This window comes from Ctenopharyngodon idella, chromosome 21 (genome assembly GCF_019924925.1).
Source record: "Ctenopharyngodon idella isolate HZGC_01 chromosome 21, HZGC01, whole genome shotgun sequence".
NCBI classification, from domain to species: domain Eukaryota; kingdom Metazoa; phylum Chordata; class Actinopteri; order Cypriniformes; family Xenocyprididae; genus Ctenopharyngodon; species Ctenopharyngodon idella.
Genome location: NC_067240.1, coordinates 17365531 through 17377646, shown reverse-complemented (window position 1 = coordinate 17377646; position 12116 = coordinate 17365531). Strand labels below are relative to the sequence as shown.

At 36.6% G+C, this 12116-nt stretch overlaps 1 protein-coding gene and 1 long non-coding RNA gene across 13 annotated transcripts in view; one reads left to right on the top strand and one right to left on the bottom strand.

The window, feature by feature from the left end:
• nrxn2a (neurexin 2a) overlaps positions 1-12116 on the top strand; it is a 432106-nt gene that overhangs the window by 129362 nt on the left and 290628 nt on the right. The window lies entirely within an intron of this gene.
• On the bottom strand, positions 5405-8123 carry LOC127503584 (uncharacterized). Its single transcript, XR_007927121.1, has 2 exons — positions 7454-8123; positions 5405-5635 (listed from the first exon to the last, which is right to left on the bottom strand). It is a non-coding gene; the product is annotated as an uncharacterized LOC127503584 (long non-coding RNA).

The window sequence follows — 12116 nt, the reverse complement described above, 5'->3', positions numbered from 1 at the left end:
TCTGTAATTATGTGGTTTCTTAAAACTAATATCTTTTAGTTTGTGCTGTTTTCTGTTAATTCGAACAAAACTTCACTAAACATTTGTAGTGCGCCTGCCATCCAATAATTGCAAAAAGCTTTATGCTTTGTTACTTTTAATATGAATCAAGTCTCAACATAGCAGTAGGCGTTTACTTCCAAGTCTTGAATGCGGCACATCCATCAAAATAGAGTGTTTGAAAGAGAGGGTCAAAAACAGGATAGAAAATATCTTATTACTTATAATTTTTTTTTTATGTAAAAATCTTTATAACATTATAAGTGGACCTCAGAAAACATTATAAAATTAAAAAAAAAAGAAGTTCATGACTCCTTTAAGGGTGAGTTGCACTAGTAATGATTGAACATAAACCTATATTAAATCAAGGTCTAACTGTCTAATTAATTCTGTCTGCCTGTCTATCTGAACAGTAGTCTACTTTTCATTTGCATAAAATGTTACATTCTTGTACTATGATTGTTTGTTATATCGAATATTAATATTTCTGCATCGATTCTGTGATTTTATGAATGCATCGCGATTCTCTCTCGAATTGATTCTGAGCTTAGTTTTTAACAGCAGATGGCACTATGTGCTTTAGAAACAGCCGTACTCTGCTTGCTTCCAATTCCTTACACACACCACTTGAACCTTCTATAAAATAATCATTCATAAAGTTCGAAAAGGTTTAAATGAATTAGAAGGGTGTTTGCAGTGGGCTGTTTACATTAATCTCGCGTCATTGCGTACATTCTCAGACTCAGCCAAACGCACGAGCGCTCTTCTTTGTGAGCATTTGAGTGTGCGGTTAAAAACTAGAGCTATCTGCTGTTGAAAATGTAGCTCAGAATCGATTCGAGAGAGAATCGCAATGCATCAATTTATTGTCGCAGCCCTAATAATAGTAATATTTCTCTACTAAAGTCTTCTTTTATACATCATTTTAGAACCAGACATTTGAGTGTGTTTATCTGATAATATTTTGTTGTTGTTGTTGTTGTTTTCATCTCTTTTATTCTTTCACTTCTAAAGAAATAGGAATATTCTACTCTGTCACTGTCATTAACTTTAATATCCTGTAATGGCCAAAAATATTTGCCATTATGGCTGCCCCCGCTAAAGATTTTTCTAGTCAACTAGTAGTCATTCATTTAGGCCATTAGTCGACTAATCGCTTGTTTATATTAATTTAATTACTTAAATATACTGGGTGGTAGAATATATGCCTCACATGCAGCATTCAGCTTGCCGCAAAGCACTGGCAAAAGTAATGATTATGAATGTGTGTGAAAAAATAGCAAGTTTATATAAGTTTATTATTATAAAATAACATTTGAATTGTTTGTTTATTAATAAACAAGTGTTTTCTGAGTCTGTGTCGGCTGCAAAGATGAAGTTGACAATGCTGACTCATAACATCTCCCCAGAAATGCGCCTTTCATATGGATTACATAATCAGAGAGAAGCCTATTTGTTTTTGATTCGAATTGGTTTGTTTGAAAATACTTTTCAAAGATTTCTACAGATATATTTCTCGTCTGTGAGGCAAGTAGCCTATACGCTTATATAGAGTTTAGCATATATTTTTCTACTTTTGAAGTAACTACTTACAACCCACAGCTTCATAATTAACAGAGAGACGGTATGACTAATTCACACATGCAGTTGCTCTCTCAGTGAATTCAAATACATGTACTGGTACTGTGCTAATTTATCTGTATCTGATTTACAATGAGCAGAAATCTGTAAGAAATGTTAAGACCCATATATAAAATAACTGCTGAAAGTGAGCTGTTATGTCAGAGCACTCTTTCATTAGGAAAAAATATCCCACCTTTAATAGTCAAGCATATTTATATTCTGTATTCTATCTATATTCTAAATAAAAGTAGACTTTATTTTTAAAAAAGTAGACCATTTGGAGTGATGTATTACTCTTATCTGTATGCCAAAAAATAGTATTTTAAGTTTTTTCACGGAGTATTTTAAGTAATGTAAGTGATCGCGCCGGCGCCTCCATTTCGTGCAGTAAAGCTTTCTTTTTTCTAATCTTTAGCTGCCTTCCACACTCTGCACAAACACTTGGATATATAATACCGCACATTTATCTAGGTTAATATTAGAGCCAGCAGCCATGTAAAGTTGCTACTTACATGTTTTAAAGTGATAAGCCATATTTGAGGTTGATGGATGATAGGCAAACGTTTGGATTTCCTGCCTGACAATTACCACAAGGATCCACCGTTAACGATCTGTCCCTCACCGACTGTGTGACTTCACCACTTCCTGTGGAGTTTTTTTTTTTTCTGCGACAAACCGAGTAATGTTTAGTCGACTATTAGGGGGCAGCCCTATTTGCCATTTAAGCAAATTTTAAGATGAAGTAATCCTGGGGCGCCTTGCATTCACAGTAACCACTGTAGAACATTTTTACTTCAAACGTTCCACAGTTTAAGCCTGTGACTGAAATACACATACACGGTTGTCTCATTCACGATTAGATCACATCATCGCGATCAGATGATTATGTACTAATCACAACATGCTTCACTGCAAACAAGCGACACCACTTACTCCGTAGAACCTTTTCCAAAGCCTCAGCAAGTCATCCTACAATGGCTTTATGTAACCTGCACACAGGCGGTAGTGTCCCTGCTAATGACACAAGCCTGTGTGGATGCTGTGACGTCTGGAATCTCCCCGTTTCATCTCTCTGCTCTCATCTCTTCAGCACATCTGAGACAGTCTACTGATGTTTGCTCCTGCGGTGGAGATGACATTTGTTTGAGAACTGCTTCCATCTTATCAGGCAGATGAGAGTGACTAACACATTGCTCTGCATAATATCGAAGCTGTCAATATTTTTTGGTTTACTGACATGTGCTCTGTTCCAAAACCTACTAAGGGAGCCTTCTAAGGGAGCATCCTAATTGTGATGGACCAACGACAATCTCATAAGTGACTCTATGTAGGCAGCGACTACTGTATATACTCACTACACAAATAGCACTTTTCTCAGGAGAATCGAGTCATAATTTATTTCAATAGAGTTTGATGTTAGTATGTTGCTAAGCTAACGGAGCAATATTTTAATAAGCTTAAAATATGTAGTACATAAAGGTGGTAGAATAAGTTTACCAATACGTTTAGCCTTGTTTTTTTCTTGATGAGGTAGTTATAGATGGACAGTAGTTAGTATAAGGCTTGTAGATTCCATTTTAGACTCCAACTTTATAGATGTTCATTTTGATGACTCGTACGTATCTCACACAACAATTATGAAGTATTGATCATGGGTTCATTGGTTTGTCTTGGTAGCACAGTCTTCCAGTATGATGTGCAATAATACACAGCTGTATGGAGCAGGAAGAGCAATGATTGCTCAAGCTTTGTTTGAGGCAGTTCTGTTGTCTCTCGGTTCACCACGTTTAGTCTGCCTTGATCAGAAATTCCATTTACCCTCCGACACTTCTGGAAACCTTGTTTTTTTCCCCAGAGCGCCTCTGCCAGTCACAAAATCTCTTTAGCTTTCCACAGTGATGACAGGTTCAGAGGACAAAACCACAGCACCTGCCCCCTCCTTTACACACACACACACACACACACACACACACACACACACACACACACACACACACACACACACACACACACACACACACAATCACAATCTAATATAGGAAAGCCTCACCATGGGCATTGATTTTCACTCTACAATCGTCACTGCTGTGATAGAAAAATCTCCAAGTTGTTGTCGATATATGTATGTTAATATTACATATTTGTAGACATCAGATTAAGTTATTGGTTGTCAGCATGATGATCAATCTCATATTTAATACATTTTTATTTTTTTTTATTTTTTTTTTTTACAAAATCTTAATCTAAATTAATTTTATTTTAATTTTAGCGCTATAAATTTTTATATATGAATTACGAGAGAGAGAGAAACCGTATATATACAATATATGTATATAAAATTCCTTATTTCAGTTTTCCAGTGTTTTAAACTGATAAACAGTGAGTGGTACCAGTCCATTGGAATGAAAATAATTGCACAGGTTGTTCTCTTTCGACAGATAATGATCTTCCCTTGAGGCTGCAATTGTGAGAATCTTTTCTCCTCCCTGTGAAATATGCTCATGCGACGATAATGACGGTTTGTTGATTGAAGCTTCCCAAGAGAAAGCCGCATGATAGTGCTGGAATATTGCAGGAATGGAATATCGTTCTTGCCTGCATTTTAAACACAACACCATTGTAGAAAGAAAGAATCAAAGGTTGCCAGAACAGTTTGTATTGTTTTGCAGCTAGATTGCATCACTGCAAAATTGGCCTTTTGTTTTCTTTTTTTTTTTTTTCTCCTTATTAACTTTTATTTATGAGAGGCCCGTGGCCTGCGACAGGGATTATCTTTTTTTCGCAGCAAGAGTCCAGATCAAGGGATAACCTATTTGCAAGTCTATATGCTGCATTACAGCGGGAGATGAATTGCTTTGGAGATACAGGGCTTTACCCAGGGTGCTGAGCAAGGCTGCGCGTGGAACAAATATTGTGAATGTCTATTGACCGTGCAGGACAAAATGTGAGAGAGAGGGATTTGAATTTACAATTGGGACTTTTATTTATAGTGTTCAGCATAGTGGGTCCTCTGCAAGTGAATATTTCTGATGGAAAACCTTTTTCTTTTAACAGTAAACTGATTGGTTGATTTATTTAAATGGCAAACTGTTTTTCTGTGGCTGGCTGATTATTTAACTGGCATTTAAAGATACTAAAGATTCCTGTGGTTGATCTGTGATACAGTGTTGGAAAAAATTAAAATTTAAAGAATTGGCTTCCTTTCAGATCATGCATTGGTATTTGATTCTAATTGGCCGCAGGCCACAGGATGTTCATTTGGAATGACATAAAGAGATATTTATGAAATCACAGTTCAAAGCAATTTTTAAACAGTGACTGCTGCTTAGTCGTGTTATATAATGTAGTAATTCAAAACTGTTAAAATAAACACAGCCAGCTAAACCAGTTTTAATTTTGACACACTACAGCATACATTTTATTTCAGGTAACATTATATAAAATAATAATAAAAAAATACGTATTAAGACAAGTAAATAAATAAATGGGTCAGTGACATGACGGGTCATTAGTTTTTTTGTTTTTTTTGTCCAAAGGCCTTAATAATAATAAAAAACAAAGATATGACATCCAAAGTATGTAAGGTAGTACACCTAGATCTCTTTTATTGAATCTAAAAGGTTTTAATTATATTTTGCTACATATAAAGGTATTTTAAAGATTTTGAAGTGTCAAAGGTCATTCGGTTTAACCGTCCAAAGGCCAATACAGCCATTTAATTTGTGATTAAAATATCTTAAAATGCAATAAATGTATATATGTTTTATTCTGGCATGATTTTATAACATCATATATCAACATGGTGCAAAATGATATTAAAATGATGTGTAGAAGTCGTTGCTTTGTTATGAGAAAGAATGTCCGGAAAGATGAATTTCATTGATGTCATTCAGAGTAACCAATATGAAGAGACCATTTTGGATGAAGTCATGCGGTCAGTATCTTCTGACAGGATGTGACATCATTCAGACACCTGCAAAGAACCAAATGGTTGTGAAGCAAAGTAACTAAGTCTCTCTTAACTATTTGAAAAATTCATGTTTTCACTTGCTCATACACATGTCCCAAAACATCAGGTCATTTGGTACAACCGCTATAAAACATAGAAAATGTTGTAATATTTTAAAAACTTGTACTAAATATAAAATGTTTGATTAGCTAGCTAGCTAATTATCTTGCTAGATATCTAGCAAAAGGACAATCAAACATTTTATATTTAGTACAAGTTTTCAAGTTATATAGATATAAACCTGTTAGCATTGTTTGAAAATATCGTTATTTGGTATAACCAAAAGTGTCTCAATTTTGGTTAAAATGACAAATGTTGTCCATCTTGAAAAAAAATGACAAAAGCAGTGTTAATTCATTATAAAATCCACATAATCTCATTGTTAACACAAAATTAATTATATCTCCATTATATTTTTTTACACTTTTAAAAACCTTATTCGTCAATGACCCAAATATTGACAAAATTCTTAATCAGTGCTTATATCTTAAAGATCCAAGACACATTTGAAGGGTTTGGGGTAAAAAGGATTTTAGGAATTTAGGAAATTGTCTATGAAATGAAAATTAATTTAAATTTAGTATAAATTTGTATAGATGATATTTTAAATATTAATTGACATCAGGTTTATTATTTTTTGTCTGGATGAAAACATGATGTCCTGTAACATATAAAACCATGTTTTATGGGAATTTCATGCTGACAATGAAAAGCAGAATTTTAATCAGTTATACGTCCTGTTTGTTTCAAATTCAGTTCAACTTCAGAAATTGAGTATGAATTTGAAAAGGCATTCTTAAATAATTTCTGAAATCTACTGTGATTTTAAACATCAATTTAAGATGAATTCCTTTCATTTGAATGTTCATTATGTGTATTTTTTAAACAGTAAAATTTATGTTTTTAACAGTGGTTGTAAGCTCTGTGATCAGATTGCTGGCAGTAGTCTTATATGGTGACATGCTGTTTGTATTGCAATGCCCCACTTTTTTCTCTAAGGACAGATTTTATCTGTGAAATCCAGCAGAGCAAAGCGGCCTGTGGGTGCTTTTAATATTTTAAAGATGAGGTTTAATGACACCATAGGGCTGGGGAGGAGAAGACATGTTCAGTAAAGACCAGCGAGACTCTGCTTTGAGCCTGTTGTCATCTTCCTCTGGGGAAACTTCTGTTAATTTATTTCTGCTCTATTTCTCACACAAATCAATTAAGTCCATATGCATTTCATGTTGAGCTAGTGCATATACATGCCCATAATATGAATCTAGATTATATGCGCTGCGTGTGTGTGCAGGCATTGCCATTAGGTACACTGTAGAACATGATTTCATGCTAAACTTCAAATATTTTAGAGTAAAGCAAAAGGGGCATGTGCATTTTGAATATATTTCATATATGAGCATTATCACACTTGTACCCGTGTGATATGGCTGTATATCAGCACGGCTGTGATTTCGGCCGTAGGTAATCAGCATGCTGATATACAGCCATATCACATGGCTACGAGTGTGATATTGCGTTTATACAACATTTTGATGGCACGAGTGTGTAAATAAATAAGAAATAACAGCGAAGTGTTTTTAAAACCCTTTTTTGTGGAGCACTACTTCCTTCCACCATGGATTCAAATCTGAAGTTGACAGTTTAACAGTTGGGCCCAAGCCTCTGTTACTAATTCTAAAACATCACTTTAGAACTAGTAATGAAGGAACGTCCCTCCATTGAAATTCGTTGTATTTTGTATAATATTATTTAGAGAGAGAGAGAGAGAGAGAGCATTACCTGTGTCTGATATAACATTCATTCTTCAGGTCGATGTTCATAATATTATATCCATTATAAAAATCCATTTGAATGTCCACTGAGGAAAGCGATCTTTGTATTTGCCCTTTTTACAGTTAAGGGAATTTTCTATAACAGCGCTAAAACAACTTCCTTTGTTTACAAAAGTCTCTTTCAATTTAAAAGTCTCTTGCGACTGACTCATTCACTCGCAAAGATTGCTGCCATCTAATGGTGTATTAATGTAAGTTTCACTCAATCCATATTATGCACTAATGGACCCTTTCTCAATACCAAATACAACATATTATTTCCATAAATAGCCTTTATAAATGGCAATAGAAAATAAACACAATTGTACAATTCAGTCAAACGCACAAAAGCCGTGCTCTAGCTCAAGCTAAATATAGCCTTAATAATAAATTATTAAATTTAACATGGCCCAATTCGATTTGAACAGGAATGATTAAAAAGACCAAAGATTGGCCATTTTGTATAACCAAAATTAATTATATCTCATGTTTAACCACTATAAGAGCCAGCGGCAAATCCCCAAAGCACGCTGACGGCCTGGAGCTCGAAAACATCTAAACAAATTGTAAAATAGGCGCTATGATTAAAAATGAGTCACATATTTCAGGTCTAAACAACTACATTCTCACCTAAAAACTCTTAAATTACAGTTTGTGGTAAAAGTAGTGTAGTATTTGTAAAAAATACGGTGGATTTTGTCGGCCGGCCATGGCGCTCGCTTCAAACGGAGTGATACAAACGGTGAAAATGTAGGAGTGCTGTTATCACTAGAATATTGCACAGCTCTCAGCCAATCAGATTCACGATCCAGAATTGTATAAATGTGTATATGTATGTGTGTACATGTGCGCACATTGTATTTATGTATTTGTATGTGTAAATATATAAATCAAATAATAAATGTAATCATTACTAAAGGTCCCCTTGCATGCTTCTTTTTTTACTTATTTGTTTTTTGGTCGTGTGTTCTTTTGCCCAGGGTGCCCCCACTGAAATCATAGGTGCTAGTTTTATTGTTGTTGATTTAGCGCTCTGTGGATGCCAGTGTCCCTTGACAAACATTACTGTCATGGCCAGTCTCATCTTCTGTCAGCACGCAGGGGGAAATAGCACAGTTAACTCCAAAAGATATGCCTTTCCCTGCTCCCCTCTCTCTCATAGCCATGTTTAATCTGCTAATGCAAATTGCCTCGGCTGCTGCAGGGCCTTGACTTAATCAGCTGTTGATATTTCTCTCTCACTCTCCACAAGCATCGGAGACAAACCAACCTGTCAGAAAAAGCGACACATAAACACACTGCCGCAGATGACATTAAAAATGAGTCCTGTGTCGTATTTGTCCCTGTTGTCTCGTCAGAAGCAGTGAGGTTGGAGCGTGTGTATCTTTAATTGGACATGTCTGCTTCAGATCTGCACTTTGAGCTCCGTCAGGCAGAGGGAGAGGTCGTGATGAGAGCTGGGAGAGAGCCTCAGATGCTGCTTCCTCGTAAGAGGACACAGTTTGCTGGAATAATAACACTCTCAAGATTACATTTGGATTGCCATTACTTCCCACTGGGCAGCATTCAGTCGGCCTTTACGGTGTGGCTTGTGTCTTCTTTCCCATCGTCTGCCTGCTTATTTTTTTGGGACTTTATCATCATTGTTTTCAATTGCTTCAATTTTTATGCTGTTCAACACCTTGTAGTAATTTGGTACAATCCACATGCTACAAAAATGACCACCTGTTATTTGGAAGTGTGTGGTTTCTGCAGGAAAAAGGGTTTAAATTGTAACGTTTAATGAGAATTGTACCTTATGATTCAATTTTAAAGGAGTCACAATTCGATTTCTGAAACAATCCTCGAAACATTTTGTAGACTTTTTTTGAAATGATCAGATCTACTGATATTGGTCATTTTTTGGATGTAATAAAATGAAGTCGACTGTCTGAAATGATACTTTGAGTGAATTAAAAACATACATCGCGAACTGTGTACTTTGATTTGTTTGTTTTATCGTGTGGCTTTCCTCTTTACCTCCTGTGTTATTATGGTGTTTGATTTTCAAAAATTTTTAATTATAAATTTTCTATTTTGAAATTGATTTTCAAAATAGAAGTTCAAAATAGTTTAAAGGATTAGTTCACTTCAGAATTAAAATTTCCTGATAATTTAACCAAGCAAGTGTTTACAAAGCGAACGTGCAAAGACTAAGTCAAACGTCAAACGTCCTTTACAAAAAAAAAAAAATAACGATGTCGGACAATTTTGAAGTTGGAGGAGAAAATGAGATGGAGTTTTTCGCCCTACCGCGGAACCTCTGACTACGTCACATGTTACCTTTCCAACGTGATTACGTAATGCGTGGCGCATCACAGAGAGGAACCTGGGTGTCACCGTTAAACCTGGGTGTTTTAATCAGTCTCTTTTGGCCACTTCTGTCCTGATTTCTTTGAGGGGAGGGTCTAGCTGTGGTCGCAAGACCAGGAAAACGGCCGTCTTTGAACCTCTCTCACTATACGACATAGGACCACCGATTAAGAGCCACGATCACAGAAATCGCCACAATTGTTTCATGATGGCAATCTTTCGTCTGGGACAGCCAAAAATCGTGCAGTGTATCTTGGGCTTAAAATTTAAATCCCGTCTGGCTAGTGCACTTCCCATAATGTTTACGCATAATATAATCCATTCAGTATAATCAGTCAATAGGCAGAGAGTAGGCGGTCTTTTGTGGCTGTTTAAACACATTTGACCACATGAGCATCTACACTACGAAAGCTATTTGGTTGAATGTGTTTTCGACTATCTCTGCAAGTGGTCGAAAGTGCGTAGACAAGCATTTTACACCTGTACACGTTTACATGCACACCAGTAAGCTGATAACTAACAAATACCAGCTTATTAAAATAACCAGTTTTCCCCGTTTACATGCAAACCAGTAAACTGACAACGCAAGTAATCTGCGTTTACATGACTTTAATTCAGGTTATTTCCCTGCAGTGACGTCAAAACATAATTATTTGCGTATCTGACTCCGAGTATTACATATATGTTATGTCAGTTGTGATGTTCAATAAAGCTTGCAACATGTCAGCGAGAAACTTACGGCTCATATATTATTCTCTCATGCAGTTACAGATGCAGCGTTTTGACTGAACGACTTCTACTGCTGAACGAGAGATGAGAACACATTTTTACAATTTTCTGGGTGTTGAAAGAGTCTGCGTTTGCGATATATTTCCTTCTTCCTTTCCTGCAAAACGCTCGCTCTGTCTGGATGCATTTAAATCTGCACTAAGGATCACACATGAACACTTCAATAAGCCGACAGAAAGCAGGTTAATGCTTTTACATGCTGCGCGAAATCAGGGTAAGAGGCAAAAAACTACCTGTTCCGACTGGTTTATGCTTAAGCCGTTTATGACCTTATTCCAATAAAAGAAAATGGGTTACCGCGTTTACATGACCACGTTCGTTTTCGGCTTATTAAGCATAATTGGCTTAAGAACGTGCAGGTAAACGCACTCATTTACTTGTGATCCGATCAACCAAAATGAATCTTAATACCAGGTGTAAACGGCCATTATGTCTGTTGAATTGTATAAATATTGATGAAATATTTTACTATTCTTAACTACAGTGGGTACGGAAAGTATTCAGACCCCCTTAAATTTTTTACTCTTTGTTATATTGCAGCCATTTGCTAAAATCATTTAAGTTAATTTTTTTTCCTCATTAATGTACACACAGCACCCCATATTGACAGAAAAACACAGAATTGTTGACATTTTTGCAGATTTATTAAAAAAGAAAAACTGAAATATCACATGGTCCTAAGTATTCAGACCCTTTGCTCAGTATTTAGTAGAAGCACCCTTTTGATCTAATACAGCCATGAGTCTTTTTGGGAAAGATGCAACAAGTTTTTCACACCTGGATTTGGGGATCCTCTGCCATTCCTCCTTGCAGATCCTCTCCAGTTCTGTCAGGTTGGATGGTAAATGTTGGTGGACAGCCATTTTTAGGTCTCTCCAGAGATGCTCAATTGGGTTTAAGTCAGGGCTCTGGCTGGGCCATTCAAGAACAGTCACAGAGTTGTTGTGAAGCCACTCCTTTGTTATTTTAGCTGTGTGCTTAGGGTCATTGTCTTGTTGGAAGGTAAACCTTCGGCCCAGTCTGAGGCCCTGAGCACTCTGGAGAAGGTTTTCGTCCAGGATATCCCTGTACTTGGCCGCATTCATCTTTCCCTCGATTGCAACCAGTCGTCCTGTCCCTGCAGCTGAAAAACACCCCCACAGCATGATGCTGCCACCACCATGATTCACTGTTGGGACTGTATTGGACAGGTGATGAGCAGTGCCTGGTTTTCTCCACACATACCGCTTAGAATTAAGGCCAAAAAGTTCTATCTTGGTCTCATCAGACCAGAGAATCTTATTTCTCACCATCTTGGAGTCCTCCATGCGGGCTTTCATGTGTCTTGCACTGAGGAGAGGCTTCCGTCGGGCCACTCTGCCATAAAGCCCCGACTGGTGGAGAGCTGCAGTGATGGTTGACTTTCTACAACTTTCTCCCATCTCCCGACTGCATCTCTGGAGCTCAGCCACGGTGATCTTTGGGTTCTTCTTTACCTCTCTCACCAAGGC